This window comes from Agelaius phoeniceus, chromosome 8 (assembly GCF_051311805.1).
Source record: "Agelaius phoeniceus isolate bAgePho1 chromosome 8, bAgePho1.hap1, whole genome shotgun sequence".
NCBI lineage: Eukaryota > Metazoa > Chordata > Aves > Passeriformes > Icteridae > Agelaius > Agelaius phoeniceus.
The window spans coordinates 26,695,072-26,711,772 of NC_135272.1; positions in this window are offsets into that span (position 1 = coordinate 26,695,072).

Genomic DNA, 16,701 nt, shown 5'->3' on the forward strand with positions numbered 1-16,701 from the left:
ATGTTTTAAAACTTATAAACTTATCTTACAAGCTGGTTAAATGATATATTCTCTTTGAAAATACTATAGATAAACTTCTGCCAGCTACAGTCCATCAATTTTATGAAATGGTATTTAATGAATGCAGCAGGTTCCCACAGCATGAGTACAGAACCATCATGAATAATGGACATAATAAAAGAAATACACCTCCCAGCACAGAACAAGCTACTGACTACACCATCACTTAGAGTAAAAAGAAAAAAGAGAGTGACTTAAAGAGTTACCTGCAAATATCATTCTGTAAACAAATTTGAATATAAAAGCCATACAGAGTTTTTATCCTTCAAATTTGTATAAAGGATTTGTCATCTCTGAAATGACAATCCATTCAAAGTACAAAGGCAAGCATGCTTAAGGCACCAGTTTGATTTGCCAAAAATACCAGGAAATAGGGCAGAATGCAGCTGAGCATAAATTCCTACGAAAAGTTATCCTCAAGTGAGTGATCACCAGGGAGCAAAATACTTGTGCCTCCACTTCATAGAGATATCAAGGAACAATAGTGCACTTATCACTAATCAGTATCATTGCCACTGTACTCCAGAAAATTGTATTTACAGAGGCTTATTGCTTCCTTTATTTTACTGTCCCCAAACATAAGACAGATCAAAAATGGCCCTAAACTTCCCCTGAGCAGAAATAAAAATACACAAAAAATCCCCAAATCACTTGTCTCCCCATTCAGACAACAGTTTGAAAATAAAAAATGTATTTCCCTGTGTTTTCCCAGCGCACTGCCTGCCACATTCACATCTTTCAATCGCACATTGAAAGATCAGGTAGCTGATAGTGTGATCACCTGACAGAGCTGGCACAAAGACAGCTCTAGAGCCTGCATTCCCTACCCAGCTCAGGTCGTGTGCCTTGGGCACAGCTCAGGCTGAGCCTGAGAACAGGAGGGGCTGAGCCTGCCCCTGCCAGCCCCGAGTCCTCCCGGCTCCTCTGCCACCTTCCTTGCTGCTTTGAGCATCTGTCACGCACGCAGCTCCTGGTGAAAGGGGAATGTGAACTCACAGCGAGGAGGAGGGAGAAGCAAACACCCCAAACAGGATCCCAGCCTCCAAAACACTTTACAGATAGGGGAGAGGCATTTTCCACAGCAGAGACTGGGTGAGAGCAAAGCCCTTCCTGCAAGTTAGCTGGGTAGCCTCACCTTAGGGTCAATGTAAATAACCACCAAGGGGGGGCAGGTGAAAGGAATCTGGCTTTATCTCCTCCCTCCTCTGAACAGGAGCTATGCTTCAGTGGGAACCCGCCCTCTGGAAATTCTCCCCTTCTGCATTGTAACATTATAAATAGTAATTCTTGTTATGTAAAAAAATGCTCAACAAGTCAATGAAGACTGAGGCTGAAAAATGCTGGATCTAAATGTACTTCTTAATGATCATTAGTAAAAACTTGGCAAAAGCAGAAAAGGCACACGTATGGTCCCACGTCTGGTATGAAGATTAAAAATCCAGAATCCAGAATTTTATACAGCGTGCTCACACCTCAGTTAATGAGTCTTTTGACTCAAGTGTGCTGCTTGGTACCAAAAGAACACCTGCTCTGGACAGCATAGTGCTACCTCCCCTACAGACAGAAAAGTTTTCATTTGGCTATAGACACAGTAAGGGAAGAGAAACTCATTTTATTTATCTGAAAGCTATTGTCTCCTATGCACAGAATTATCAAGGAGAAGGTATGAACTTTTACCACCTGATAGAAGATAGAACAGGAAAAAAATGGCAGAGAAGTGGAAGAAATATCAAGAGCAAAGTACTGAGTCAGTGATGTGGAAGTTTGAACACAGAAAAGGTTTTAGATTTTAGGATGACTAAGATGTGTTTAAGGGATCTCAGAATTAATCAGAGGCTTATTCATGCAAAGCAGTGGTATGCATGGGACCCTGTATCAGCAACTGTGCTTTTCACTGTTTCTTTTTTAGTGTTTCAGGAAGCCAATTAAAAAACCACAATTCTAAGCAATCTGGTTATGTCACTGCATTTCCTGGATGGTAAATCAGTAAAATGAGGCTTGGACTTTGTATAATTGTGCCCATAGATGTCTCCCTGAGGAACTGAAATATACATGGTAAAAGATACATGGGGTTTTGGTTGGGTTCATTTGGAATGAAAAAGCACAACCCTACTGCACAGCATATTTGTGACAGTGGGAAAAAAAATAAATGTGGTTGTTGCCATCTGGCTCTTTCAAAACAATCCCTTCAGAGATCTGTCTCTGCCTATTTATGCCACATCCATTGTCATCATATCTGACTGTCCTGTGAGACAGCACTCTGGGCAAGAAGCATGTAGGATGATATTCTGAAAATTATGGAGATGGTTCTCAGTGAAAATCAGCACAGCAAGATTAATGAATGAAATATGTGGTTTACACCAGTTGAGAATCTGCTCTCATGAATTAATCACCTGTTCTTAAAAAATTTTAGAAATATCCTTGTCATAGCTGTTCTGAGTGTGCTCATCCTGCCTGAGAGAGTGAGGATAAGGAAAAATGGCTTTTTGCTTTCATCTTCTGAAGAGCATTTCAATGTTCATGGACCCTCTCTAAGTGTATTCACACACAAATAGACCTTATGTCAGAAAATTTATGCCTTCATCTCTGAAATTCTCTGTAAAGACTAAGGCTAAGAGGAGCATGGAAGGGCATTGAAGACAGAAAAGCTAAAGATAACTTAAATACAGCTACTAAAAGCTAACAGTGAGTTAGGCAGGCAATCCTTGCTATTTCATGTGCAATATTCAGGAACACAAACAAAATATTGTGCCCTTCCCCTTCACTGAGCCATCTCTTCTCTTTTTTTAGGCAGTAATTGCCTAACAGGCTCTACCAAAACTCGTTTTCTGATTAAAAGCATTGTGGGCATCCACTCAAGGAACAGGAATAATACCATGTGATTAGACATCCATTCACACCATTCAAACATTAAATACTCACTAAAAAGTCCATGGGGAAGCCACAGAAATATCAATATCTTAACAACAAAGGTACTAATAAAATATATTTACCTGATTTATGGGAGGGACCTGGTTTCCAGCATTAAAAGTGGCCACATTGAGCCAATGAGTTGCTCCTTTCCTAATTTCATATCTCATCCAAATGATAAAAACTGTTCAAAGTATTTGACCAGCCAAGACAAAAGTCCTGAATGAAGTCCACAGAGTTTCTTTGTAGAGCAGAAGAAATGCTGCCAACTTCAGGTGATTGTAACCAGTGTTCTATCAGTCTTTGTAAACTGTGCCATTAAGACATACACAAGAACACTCCCCAAACCCGACAAAATCGTTAAAATTAAAAATGGGTTCAGGAATTTTGTTTTCTTAGCAAAACCAGTCTAACATAAGGCAGGTGCAGTTCTTACATACTTCTCCAGAACCCCCAAAAGGGAGAAAGAGAATCTCCTATCTTTTAACTGTTCAATGATTTCTGAAAGCTTTCAAACTGGTTTTCCATCCAAAATCCCAGACCTAGCATTAGTGCTCCTCAGGTACCTTATAAAAATTGCTAGGTGTTCAGACATGAAGGAGCATCTGCAGCCATCCTACACAGGTGGCTTAATCCTGCTCCTATTTAGTTCACCTGAGAGCAGCAGTGGGTCCTTCTGTGCTGCTTTAAGCTTCCACAACGTGCCCCAATCCCTGCTCACTGCTGGCCCAGCACCAGGACCACTTCTTTTGGCAAAACATGGCTGTGGAAGCCTTTCAAAGACACAGGAGCTGGCACTGGGGTGAAGTACTGGTGGGAATGCAAACATCTGAATTTTGTTATCTCACTGAACCCTTCTCGGACTCCTCCTCACAGCAGATGATCTGATTACCATGCACTACTTAGGTAAAAAGATACGAAATTTGAATCAAAATCAGTCCTACAATTCTCTCATAGCAGCAAATCCACTCAACGATATTTGAAGTAGGAAATATTCCTAATTAATTCACCAGAATTTTCACACTAACCACAGCTGCCAATAAAAAACCAAACCAAAACAACCCAGTACAGAGAGAAGGAAATACAGTGACAGCTTTTACAGGTGATCACCAGGTTAATGTTAAAATATTCACAGGAGCTACTCTTGCAAAGGCTGTGAAATGTGAATATTTATCTGAGCCTGAATACATACCTACACATCAAGTCTCATTTTTCCTTAGCACTTTGCTATGAGTAACTCCTCCAGAGAGGCCTGGTAGTTGATTCTTTCACTACATTTCAGCCACCTCTTTGAACAGTTTCTACTTTTCACTCTTTAGGGACCACTTTTATATCTTTTTCCTAATCACATCTAGCTCCTTTGCTGGAAGCTGATTTTTCTTTCACATTTTTCCTTCAATAAAAAATGTCATTTTTCCAACTACAACCTTTTGTTCCTTTCTCTTCAAATCATGGAATTATCATTCTGTATCTCCCTCTAAAATAAACCCTTCTATTTTATATAATTACTCATAGATCAAAATAGCAAAAAATGTCTTTCCTACTGTAGTTTTTTAGAGTGTTTCTGATAACTATATAATGAGAAAAGGCTTTGTGCTTTGCCTGTATCCTAGCTGGATATTACTTGTATTTAGATCTCGACAAACCAGAGTTTGAAATTAATTTTCCTGAGTATTTATTGTAAGAAGTGGACAAATTTGAAATTACAATACTTAGATTCTGTTAAGGTGCAGTCGACCAGCTTTCAGACAGAAGAACAGAGACTCAGAAAGAAATTACCTGAGATCCCTGTAGGACTCAACATTCAGTCCAGATCATCCATTTGTCTTCAATGGAGCAATGCTGATGTACTCCCACACACAATCTGGCCTTGTTCTCTGTGGTACTATTGCACCCAATACTTCTTTTTAACAGGTTTTCCTTTGTCTGATTCAAAGACTTTTTTTTTTTTTTTTCATTTCTGATGCATCTCCTGGAGAAGCATAATAATTCCTGGAAACTCTTCCAGAGATGAATGTGCTGAAATTTCACTGTGTAGAGGCAAAATATTATATTACATAATATTGAATTTTAGTCCTGTAGCAGAAATTTTCATCTGGAGATATTAGAGCCCTCAAAATGTAATATTCCAACTTCTGTATTCAAGCATCAAGTATTTACCTGTCAAATAAATGCACTTTCAGATGGACAACTCAGGAACTCCAGTGATACCTGAAACTCATCAGACAATTCTCAGAGTTTTTTTCCCCTTGATTTCTTGGGTAAGTATTTCAAGCTAGATTGCACCTATGTATGAGCAGCAGTCCTAAAGCAAAGCAGTGCATGCATCCCACATGCCCAGATACAACACCTTCTCTCTGGTTCATTGTCCGGCATTCTGCAGTACAGATGTGGGTGACACACAAACTCCAGAGATCCTTTCATGTATGTGTCTATGGGGAGCCTTCATTAACACTGGAGCTGAGCCCCTAAAGAGATCACTGGATGTTTTTGCACAGCATCCTCATGGCCCTTTGCCAAGGGCCATCTCCATGGCCTGTCACAGCACTGGCACCGAGGTGTTATGTACGTCATCTGAGCTCACAACAGCACCAGTGCTTGCATGAGAGGGCTGCGCTTACACTAGAACATATTTTCTGACATTGAGTATTCTTCATTAACTTTTAAGCCTTTAACTAATTAGATTTCACTTTGGGAAATGGACACTGAGTAGGATGGCTTTTATCCTGGCTCCTACTCAGTGAAAAGTTATGGGATCGTGAGCAGCAAATGTTAATCGACTATCCAGCAGTAGCTGAGTTCTGCTGCTGCCCTTCTCTTCCTGCTGCCCTTTTCGAGACGGAAGGCTGCCATTATTGTTTCATTCCTCTGACCTCTTAGAAGGGCACCACAGAAAGGTCAGGCTGCTCTTTTCTTTCCTCTCCTCCCCATTAGCTGGCAATCCAGATCTCTCCAAATCTCTTCCCATAGTTTTCTGCCACACAATGTCTCCCTGCATACTTTGCTTCTGTTCTTACCTCTGATTTATTTTTCTAGTACTAACACATAAAACACAGGCAACTCCAGTTCTCCAGGTGCCAAGACAACCTCTTAAAAAACAAATGACTGACACCTGTCATACGATCAAACAGGATGAAAAAAGACACAAAATGTGATAAACCCTCCAACGGTTTCACTGCTGCCTCCCCTCAGCCCATCCATGTCTGTGACCAAAGGGGAAACCAGCAATCTGCCTCATAACTGGTCCTGAAAGTCAGCAAAGGTGTCCACTGGAATAATAAATCACTGCCTTCATCTTCCCACTTATTTTTGTGTAAGCCTAATGTCCCAATGCAAACAAAGCTCATGTTATCACAGACACACTGCTTGTTTGCATGCCTGTCTACTTCCATTAAGTAACTTTGGATTTCACTGGGTAATTTGAAACTAATTTCACAGAAAAACAAAGGTCTCAAATATAGGCATGAGTTTCATGGAGCTCAACAGTCAGATAATAGGAGAGATCCCCTGCTAGAACTTTAAATGAAGGAACAGGCAGGAGCAGTTTAAATTGTCTCTTTTTGTTCAGTTTGCTCAGAGGGAGGAAGCAGCAAACAGTGAGTGGGTACACATTTATTAGCTGGACTAGAAGTCTACACATAACTTTAAACCAGCCAAAGTATGTTTTCTTTGGACCACCAGACAGGAAAAAAGGTGATAAAGAATATGTGAGGGAGCTCTGAAGCCACCTTAACTTCAGTTACCACAATGGAAAATCTCTCTGGAAATACATATGGGATAGGCAAGAGAGGCATAGGGGCATGTGGAAAAAGACAGAGGACATAGGGATATCACAGTGCATGGGGCTTTTAAGGGACATGGGGAATGTGGAGCAAAATCAATGGAGAAATGCAGACAATTAAGGACAAATCCACTGCTACCCAGACTTCATTTCTCCCAGAGCTAGTAATAGGGCTATGGCTTATGTCCCTTCAGTGACAATAAACAGAGCAACCATATCAGACAGAGCTTCTTCTAAGGATTCATGCAGATTTTTTACCTTTCTAGATCAAAGAAAAAGCTTCAAATGAATCTGGGAGACAATGGCATGAATGGCCTTATGGGGTAACAAGAAACTTCAGCTCTTATTGATACCAGTGAAATGAGATCAATAAATGCAGTCACATAACCTTCAAAAGCTCAGGCAAGCCTAGTTAATTCATTAGAAATGAATGCACTTGCTCTGTTCAGGTGTCAACATTTTTAGATTGAGATAATATACTGGTCAAAAATTTTACTGTGTTATCTTCCCAGATAGCCTGACTAGGGTATTTATACTGCTTCCTGAAATTGTAGAGTTTCCAGAGAGCCCCTGGCAAGACCAAATACAGGCATTTGTAAAACTGTCCATAGAAATCTCTGCACAAGGAATCAGGCTGATCCTGAATGGCAAAGGCACTGTCTTTATTAATTAAAACATTTTCTTATTAAGAGATTTTAGTACTCTCATTAACATTAACAGCAGAAGAGCAATACCTTGTTAAGAGGAAATACAGTAGTGGAAGGAAGAATGCTCCAGAGAGGAAGGTTTTCATGAGGCTTAAAGATCCTTGGCACAAGATACAAATGAGAGAGACTTCTGTGTCTCAGAAAAGTTACCTCTCTGCCCACAGGAGAAATATGTCTGACTCTGAGTCAATTAAATATGCCCCCAGGCTTGATTCCTATAGCCAGCAAGTTGGATGTTCACTATTCCTTATACATTACAAATGATAAATGTACTAATTTTTCATAACTTGGATGTGAGTAGTTCTGCTTTGTAAAATCCAAAGCAAACATCATATATGGGTTTCCCAACATCTGAATACAACTGAAAAATTTGTTCAACAGAAATAAGTAAATTTGAAATAAAATTCAGAAAAAAATAGAGTTTTCTTACTTGTTCATTTCCCAGTTCACATACATTATCAAGCAAAACATTATTGAGTTAAATTATGCAAGTAAATTTGAGTCACCAAAGTCAAAAGACAAGCCTAATGTATCCTGAACCTTCTTTTTGTTCCCAGAAGTTTTAAACCTTTAATACCGAGGCAAAAAAAAGTAAACCAAACAGCTAGTATATGGGGGCCTGATGACATCTGATCTAATGCCTGTTGTGTCCCATCAAACATGACTCTAGGCATACTAAAATGCAGGACATGGGAAGAATAAAGAGGATTCTTTCATGCATTCATAGCTAAAAGCCTTTATCAAGCTAGCATGTAGACTAATGATGGGAAGAGAGTTTAAACACTTGGTGACTTGTCACACTGGAGCCTTCAACTGTTTGAAATAGTAGATTATTTTTAGACAGTTGCTGCTGTTCAATTATGCATTTTTGCTTTGTGATGCATATAATCAGCCACCATATTCACAAACTCAAGATTTCCCAGTGGGACAAGTTTTAAAGATAGGACTTCTATTGCTTTCCTGCCTTATCAAAATGGTGGCAAGCAACACACACTTTCAACAACAAATATCTCAGTAATATCCTAAGATAGCAATCCTGTGTTCTAGATAGAAAACTGTTTTGGGGGCTATCAAATTCCAGACCAAAAGGGTAATGCATGTATCAAAAAGAAACTATGCAAAATAATGAACCTTAGGTTTTATTGTTCATACATTGTCAACATTATCAACCATTTTGGTGACCAAAACAGGGACAAAAAAACCTTTAAGCAGGGCTACAAACCCTCCTCCCAAGCAGGAAAAGAACCTGTTCCCAGTCAGGAGGAATGGGCAGTGGTCCTTGTGGTACTTGCATACCCCAGCCTGTGACAGCCCATCAGCACCAGCTGCAGGAACAGCAATGGTCACACACCTCCTCTGGGAAACAACTGACCTTGTGCCTGCACACACCCTTTCCATTTTTTTATTAAATAAAAATTAGACATGTACAGGAAGTCCACCTAGACTTGCCCCATATATCCCACCAGGAGCTTAGATTCTTTTGATATATTAAAACCAGAATTGCATTAAGTCACTGAGAGACCGAAATATAATTCTTGATCAGGAGATGCACCATGATGGAGGCCCAGGCAGTTTGGGAATCATGAGCTCTTAGCTTGCTGGATGCAGTCAAAGCAGTATCTAAGATTTCAAGTCTTACAAAATTTAAGGGAAAAGAACACCAAAATGCAGATCCAAGCTTTATCTGGTACATTCCACTCTATTAATATTGTGTGGGGATATTCCCACAGCATGAGGAGCATGTCAAAGATGGGCTATCTTTGCTTATGCATCATTGCCCAGAGGAGAGGGATATCAACACAGTTTTTACATTTCAAATCTTTGTTTTGCTTAACATCAAAGTTATTTCTAGACCCTCCTTGTGAGAATCAAGATGTCATTATTTTGTGTGCTGAATGGGGAGTTCGTGAACAACCCGATTCTGGCCTGAAGATTTTTCCCTTCCCAGACAAGATATAAATAGCCAACTTAAAAAATAACATTTCATGCAATTCTCTTTGTTAGAAATGTGCCCAGAGAACAGCCCATTAAATCTGAATAAAAGGTCAAGTCTCCATTTGTGTAATTACATTTTTTTCAAGAGAGATCAGAGAGAACTGTGGCAACATATTGTGGATTAGTATCTGCCACCATATGGCACTTCAAAATGACAAACAGAAACAATGCATATACTTTGTTAAAGAAGCAAATTCTAACCCATTTAAAAAACTGTTTTACAAAATCAACCCTTGGGATTGAGGACTGAACCTGGGGACATTCTCTTCTATTGCTGTCCAGATACAGAAATATACGAGACCAAGTCCTGGGAAATTCTTTTTTAACTTCTGATTCTTTTAGATTCTTTTAGTTAGTGCTAGCTAAGAAATCTTTATAGTATCTCTATGCCTAAGGAAACATTTGAGTTGATTAAATACATGCTTAAAAGGCGAAGCAAAGATACCACGTTCAAAGGTGTTGTAGTCAACCCTATTAAAATAACGGGGAAAAATCCATGACATTTAAATGGGACAGAGTCTTCATATCAGGACTACTGACAGAAAACAAAACCAAAGCAAGTTGTCTCTCCTCCTCACTGCTTCCCCTTCCTGCAAATCATGAGATAGGCTTAAAAATTAAGAATACGAAAGGAAAAAAAAGAATTTATATTTTTACCTCCTCCTCCTCCTTTAGAACTGCTGAAATGTACACAGGTCTGTTCCGAGGTCTCGTTGCACGATGAACAGCGGGTTTGGGGGGGGCTGGGGTTGTTTGTTTGTTTCTTTCTTTCTTTTTACAGAGCGTTCTCAAAAGGACCAAGCCTTCTGGGGAAAAACCCAACTCAACAAAACCTCGTGCAGTGTGGCACGGGCTGAGCTCCGAGCCCTGCAGCGCCCGGCTCCTGCCGGGGCTGTGGGGCCGGGCGGCTGCGGGCAGGGCAGGCCCGGGGCCCGGCAGGTGGTGCCGGTGGTGCCGGGCCCTGCCCCGCCCAGGACAGCTCTCCCGGGGCAACGGGGCGGCCCGGGCCGGCAGCCGCTCACACCGAGCTGGGTGCAGGTGCTGGAAGGGCTCTCCGGAGCAGCCCCTGGGCACCGCCACACGGCTCTGTCTGCCCTGTGCCAGGGACTGTCTGTCCCCACAGCAGCGCCCCGGCCAGCGCGGCGTCCCTCGGCTCTCGGTCGGGGAATGCCCTGCTCAGAGCCCTCTGACCGGCCCGGGCAGCCGGGCTGCCTCCCAACTCAGCCCACCGCGGCATCCCTCGGCTCTCGGTCGGGGAATGCCCTGCTCAGAGGCCTCTGACCGGCCCGGAACCTCCCAACTCAGCCCTCGCTGCTCCAGCCTCCCGAAGAGAGCGGGATGAAGTAATCGAGACAGACAAACTTCCCCCGAACAAACCGAACGGAGCCGTTGTGATCAAAAAACCTGTGGGAACAAACCGTGTGAAACAATCACGCAGCCCCTCTCCTACCTTATCATTCCAATTACATTCTCCTAATCTACAAAATTGAAAGGTAATGAGCAGTTTTTCCTTAAACCACATTAAATAACACTGTCAAAATGCAAATTTATTCATTAAGTATAAATGAGTGTGTTAAATATTCATGAATTGTTGCTTGCAGTGTATAATTAATCCCATGGTCTGTGTGTCCAAAAGCATTTAGAAGATAGAGTAGAGAAGACGGTGCTGTAGAATGATAACATTTAAAGTATGTTTTTAAAAGCAAAGGTCACCAGCCCTTTGGATTCTAAACTATTACCAGTGGTTATAATTCAGTGTAATACCTCTTCAGCATATACACATGCTTTCATGATTCAAGGTTTGTATCCCCAACCCGTCCTGTATAATAATCTGTTCAAGAAAAGAAATACTTGAGAGGGGAAGGTGCTGTTAAATTATCCCATTCACCACTGATACCCTCAAATTAATACAGCACTTTCCACATTTTAAAACTCCTAAGGACTGCAAGGCTGCCCTTAAAAAAATGGTGCAGTTTGACTCCCTCATCCCCTTTTGGGGGGGGAAGTGAATTCTGACACTTGAACCATCACTAAAGCTGGTTGCCATTTCAAGTATCATGAAAGATAAAACAAAGGCTTCACACTAGAAAAAGACTGGCCTCTTTTTTTTTTCTGTGTCATTTGCAGATATGAAAGAATCCCTGAATCCTGTACTAAGCTTTAAGTATGTGCTCCCATTGATACCAGTGAGAAGTACAGTACATAAAGTGCTGGAATTTTAGGTCTCAATGTCCTTAGTTTAAATATTCACTCTTTTCTCTGCCCTTCTTAAATTCCCACTGCTTCTTTTCATGCAATAGAAACCACTTTCAGAAATTCTTTGTCAGTCTGCTTTGTACTTTTTTGGGGAAGAATCTTTGAGGTGCTGATGAAAATAACTGATCTTTTTCAAGATAGCATGAAGAAATAACAAAAAATAAAATCATTATAGTGTTCATAATAATTCCCTTCACAATCTCTTGATGTTCACAGGGTGCTTACTGTATACAGCTTTCAGCCAGTTGTGCAAGTATAAACTCTGCCATCTCCCCTTCCTTCCACAACACTTGTAGAAAAAAAAAAGTACATGACAGTGACTTGATCTTTTAGTGTATGACATTTTTACCATGCCATTTTGTGTGTGTATGTGAGGGTGTGAATTAATCAACACAATACCAAGTCATTCACAATTCCAAGTAACTAAACCTGCTGTTCCCAGCACAGGCCAGAGAAACCAGGAGCTACAAGGCTCTGCTCTGACAGATTTTTTTCATGTTTTTCCTTGCAAAAATGTAACAAATGGTTTGCAATTTGCATGCAGGCACATTTTGTTCATTCAGAACCAAGAGGATTATCTCTGCATGGTATGGGGCTTGTACTGTACCATGTAGATTTATCCTGCAAAATAGGTGCTGGAAGATTTTTGGTTTCTATACAGTATGTTCAGGGGAAGCATTTGCTTAGCTCCTTTCCTAGGTCTACAGAACTCATACACAGGACAAGGCAGCAATCAGACTTTTTAGTCAGTGACATCACCATACATCAAGTGTCTTTCATCAATCAGGGCACTAAGATGATGAAGAATGCAACTTGGAGTGTGTCAGATCAATGAACTGAGCATCTTTTCTAGAGTGCTGACAAAAAAGGCAATGTGAGACCAAACTGATCTGATTTGCATCATTTTAAGGTCTATGCAGTAGGGTTTGATGAAATATAAGGCACTATAAAAACAGGTTGAAGGCAAAGTTGGTCACAGAATGCAGGATAATGTTTCATCATGTACTAAAGAGGGAAGCTGTCAAACCCCAAGGCCAGGCAGCTGCAATCCAAGCACTGTTGACATTCAGTTTACAAGACATTTGTGATAAGTGCTTTTGTTGTAATTAAAAAGCTGTGCAAATCTACCCAGTTGTGTCGTAACCAGTACCTTATCTCCTGTACCAAAATGAGGACAGACCTCACCTGTCAAAGACAATTAATTTAGATAGCTCTCCTCTGGACAGGAGAAGAGTTAATCACAAATTCTCTGGCAGAATGTTTTCCTTTTGCCAGTGAAGAGTGCCAGCTGATTGCAATTTAAATCCCCCATACAAAGATGCAGATTTTAGATCAATTTTATGACAAAACAAGCCAAATCTTAATGTTAAATTTTTTGACAGTTCCTTTGCTCACTTTACACATAGTCTCAGAACCCAGACTCCCCAGTTCCCAAATTCTGCCAGTCCTGAGGAGAGATGGGAGCTGCTAGCCCAGGGACTGAGCAGCCCCCAGAGGTCTGGTTACTCTGTGAACAATAAACAGAAGGGCCCAAGCAGATGTGTTAGCACAGCCTACACTTCCCTTTGAACAGACAGCTTCCCTCCATCTCCAGTTCACTCCCACCCAAATTCCAGAATTCTCCAGAGGCTGAAGTGTTTTTCAAAAAAGGACATTTAGGGATCATGTGTAGCACAACCAGTTTGGGAAAAAGGCTGGAGATTAAAGATGATTGGAAAGACTGCATCAGTGGCTCTGCTGCATAGGGATTGTCTCACAGATCTCAGACAAGGTCAGGGAACCCTGGACATTGCTTAGGAAGAAGAATGTCTGTGTGATCATCCAGGATTTTATCCTTGGCTGGTGAATGAAGGAAGACAGGAAAAAAAGATTCTGAACATGCAGCATCTGTCTTTTGATGCAGGGGAAAGGATGGCGCCATTTAGGTGGTCTCCTGTTCTGTAGAAAGGCAAACAGTCTGCTAGAAAAGAGGCTAAAAAGAAGTACTAAAAGAGGAACGGATTAAAAAAAAAACCTAAATCCAACCAAAAAACCCTAGTCTTTCAGGATGAAATTAAGATGGCAAAACAAAAATTAATGAAGAATGCAAAAATAGTAGTTTTTCTATAAAACAATACCAGATAGTCTGGGTAAAAATAAGAAAGTAATTAAAATTACATATTTATAAATTCAGTGTAGCAGGTATTACTGAAATTACATGCGAAGAACTGCTTAACTGAAACATTAAAATCAATGGTTATAACCTATTTTTGGAAAGATCAAGTAGAGAGAGGGAGAAGAAGAGTGGCACTTCACAGTAAAAGAGCCACAGTCTGTTTTCAGGACACTGGCAGCTCAGAAGCAAATTATGTGAATGCAATGGATCAATACTCTAACAGATAAAACACTAGATGGGATAGTAGCTGCTGTCTGCAAATCACCAAATCATAGAAGACAGCAGGAAGACTGGATGCCTTTGCACTTTCTGTAATGTGTAGGAGCAAAAAGGCTGCATAATCATCTGAGACTGCAGCCTGCCCAACATCTGCCTGAAATTTCATGATGCCAGTACCTCTGCTGAATTATTGAACATTCTATATGAATGTTTCGTAAGCCAAAATGGAGAAATCTCCAAAAATGAGATTTTTTTGTTAGACAGCATCTTAGAAATAATGAAAAATTATCAGAGGCATTTGGTCAGAGAAGTAAATTAATATTAGTGGCTATGATGATAACTTGATTTATCTTTCTGGGCAGAAAGAGAATGAAGCTCACAGTTATATGGATGGTGCAGTCTTTTTACCAACCTGAAAATTATGGAAAAGGAGAATCAGCTCAGAGAGAAAACAGTTCAATAATTGGAAAATGCAAATGTTTATTAGCTGAAAAATCAGGAAAGAAAGTTGTATGTGTTCAAAAATTATCTAGAGCAAAGGGTTAATGAAAACCTCTACTTAATTGTAAATCAATGAAATGAAAAAAGAAGGTTAATAACACTGAATATAGAGTAGAACTAAGGCATTACAGATATAATTCCCCCGGTAAGTGTAGCCAAGTTGTAAGGAGAAATTTATGTCCAGAGAATTAAGGACAATATTTTTCAAAATCATTAGGAATCCTGACAATGGTACCATTCTTTATCAGATTGAAGTGGAAGATTTGTTAAGAGTAATGAAGACAAGAAAGAAGTGTTCAATATTTGTGTTCAGTATTTAAGGAAAAGACAGACAATTGATGATACTCTATGAAGATGATAAACTACCAGGCAACAAGAAAAAAAAAAAAGGAAAAAATTAAATGGAAGCTACTAAAGTAAGAAAAATAAGAAACACTTGTGTAGGAAACTTCAAGTAACTTGTATCCACGAGGTTTTCAAGAGCTGACTGCAGAATCTCCACAATTATTATTTCTGCTTTTTGCTAAGTCTTGGAACAATTGGGAAGGTTCCAGAAAGCTAGAAGAAAACGTATGTTGTGTTAATATTTAAGAAGGATAAACTTAATGACCTAGATAATTACAGTCCTGTCAGTCTAAAATTGATCTGGAGTAAAGTAATGGAATGGCTGACAAGGGACTCAATTACTAACTAATTAAAGAGGAGAAATATGCTAAATGCCAATCTAAGTGCAATATGGAAAACAGATACTGTCAAACACATTTGCTGGCTTTTTTTCCAATTGTGAGTACAAGTGAAAGACAACACTGTTGATACACTTGGATTCTATATGACATTTGATGTGGTATTCATGACATTTGAGTTAAGAAAACATGATAATACAAAATTGACATGTCTCACATTAAAGGAATGGAAAACTGGTTAACTGACATTTCAAAATGGCAATTTAAATGGGGAATGATCATAGAATAGGTATTCTGCTGGGATAGCTTTCTGGGCATACACTAGTTCAAAATTTAATCAGTAATTTAGAGGAAAACACAAAGGTTCACAGAAAACTCAGTCATTACAGAAGAAATTGGTAATAAAAAGAAAATATCACTGAGACTGTTGACAAAGTATTACTGGATGATCTGGTGTAAACTAATAAAGTAAGATCCAATGTAAAGCCACAGGACCAAAAGCTTCAGGAGTTCAGCTGGCAATTCTATGGGGGTTTGAAAGCTCTAAGAGGGCTAATTCAACAATTAAACTATTTTTTTACTTGATTATCTGGTCCTATGACAAATAGTAAAATAAACTCACATTCACATTCCAGGTCACTACTATCATGTCTGGATGTACTTCAAGAGTAATATATCCAACCATCCTCCATTGAAAAAGGATTAAATGAATCCATATTACATCATGCTACTAATATGCATTCAGAGCTCACACTGTAATGGTTCTGAAGTGAACATTACAGTTAATGCAGAGAGTATGCTTGAAAAAGTAACACACAAATTCTTAACAAGCCCCTTGGCAGCATATCAGACTTGAAGGACCCTCAAAACTGAGCATGTGAAAAGCATTTCTTCCCTTTATTTAGTCTTATCCTTATCACAGAAATACTTTTTTTCATTTCCCTTACTCCGGTAGCTGACAAAATACAGCCCAGTTCTAAGTGGTATATACCAGAATCTGGCCCAAAATTAGGTGCTAACAGCTGCTGCATTACATATGCCAGTGCTGAGAGATAAACCCAGAATCTCCAGTCCTTTCACAAACCCAGCTACTCTACATATGTTTACTTCAGCACATACAGACCAAGTTAAGATTTACAGATCAAAGCTGTTGCTTGTTAATCATGTTCTTAGCTGGGAACAGGAAAATAGCAAAGTTAGAGACCAGAGGCTGAATGAGTTCTAGTTCCTTTCCTCCCTTAGCACCATGGGGTCCACTGGGGAACAAAAGTTATGCAGGTCCCCCTCACACTCCTGTCAGCAAGCAGAGGTTTGCACCTTTTCCTGAAATGTGATCTCTCCCCCACGTTCTAACTTACACAGCTCTCAAGCATGTGCTCAGTGTCCATTCCTGGGATTTCAGTGGTTTCACCCCTGAGACATGAACGCTCTGGC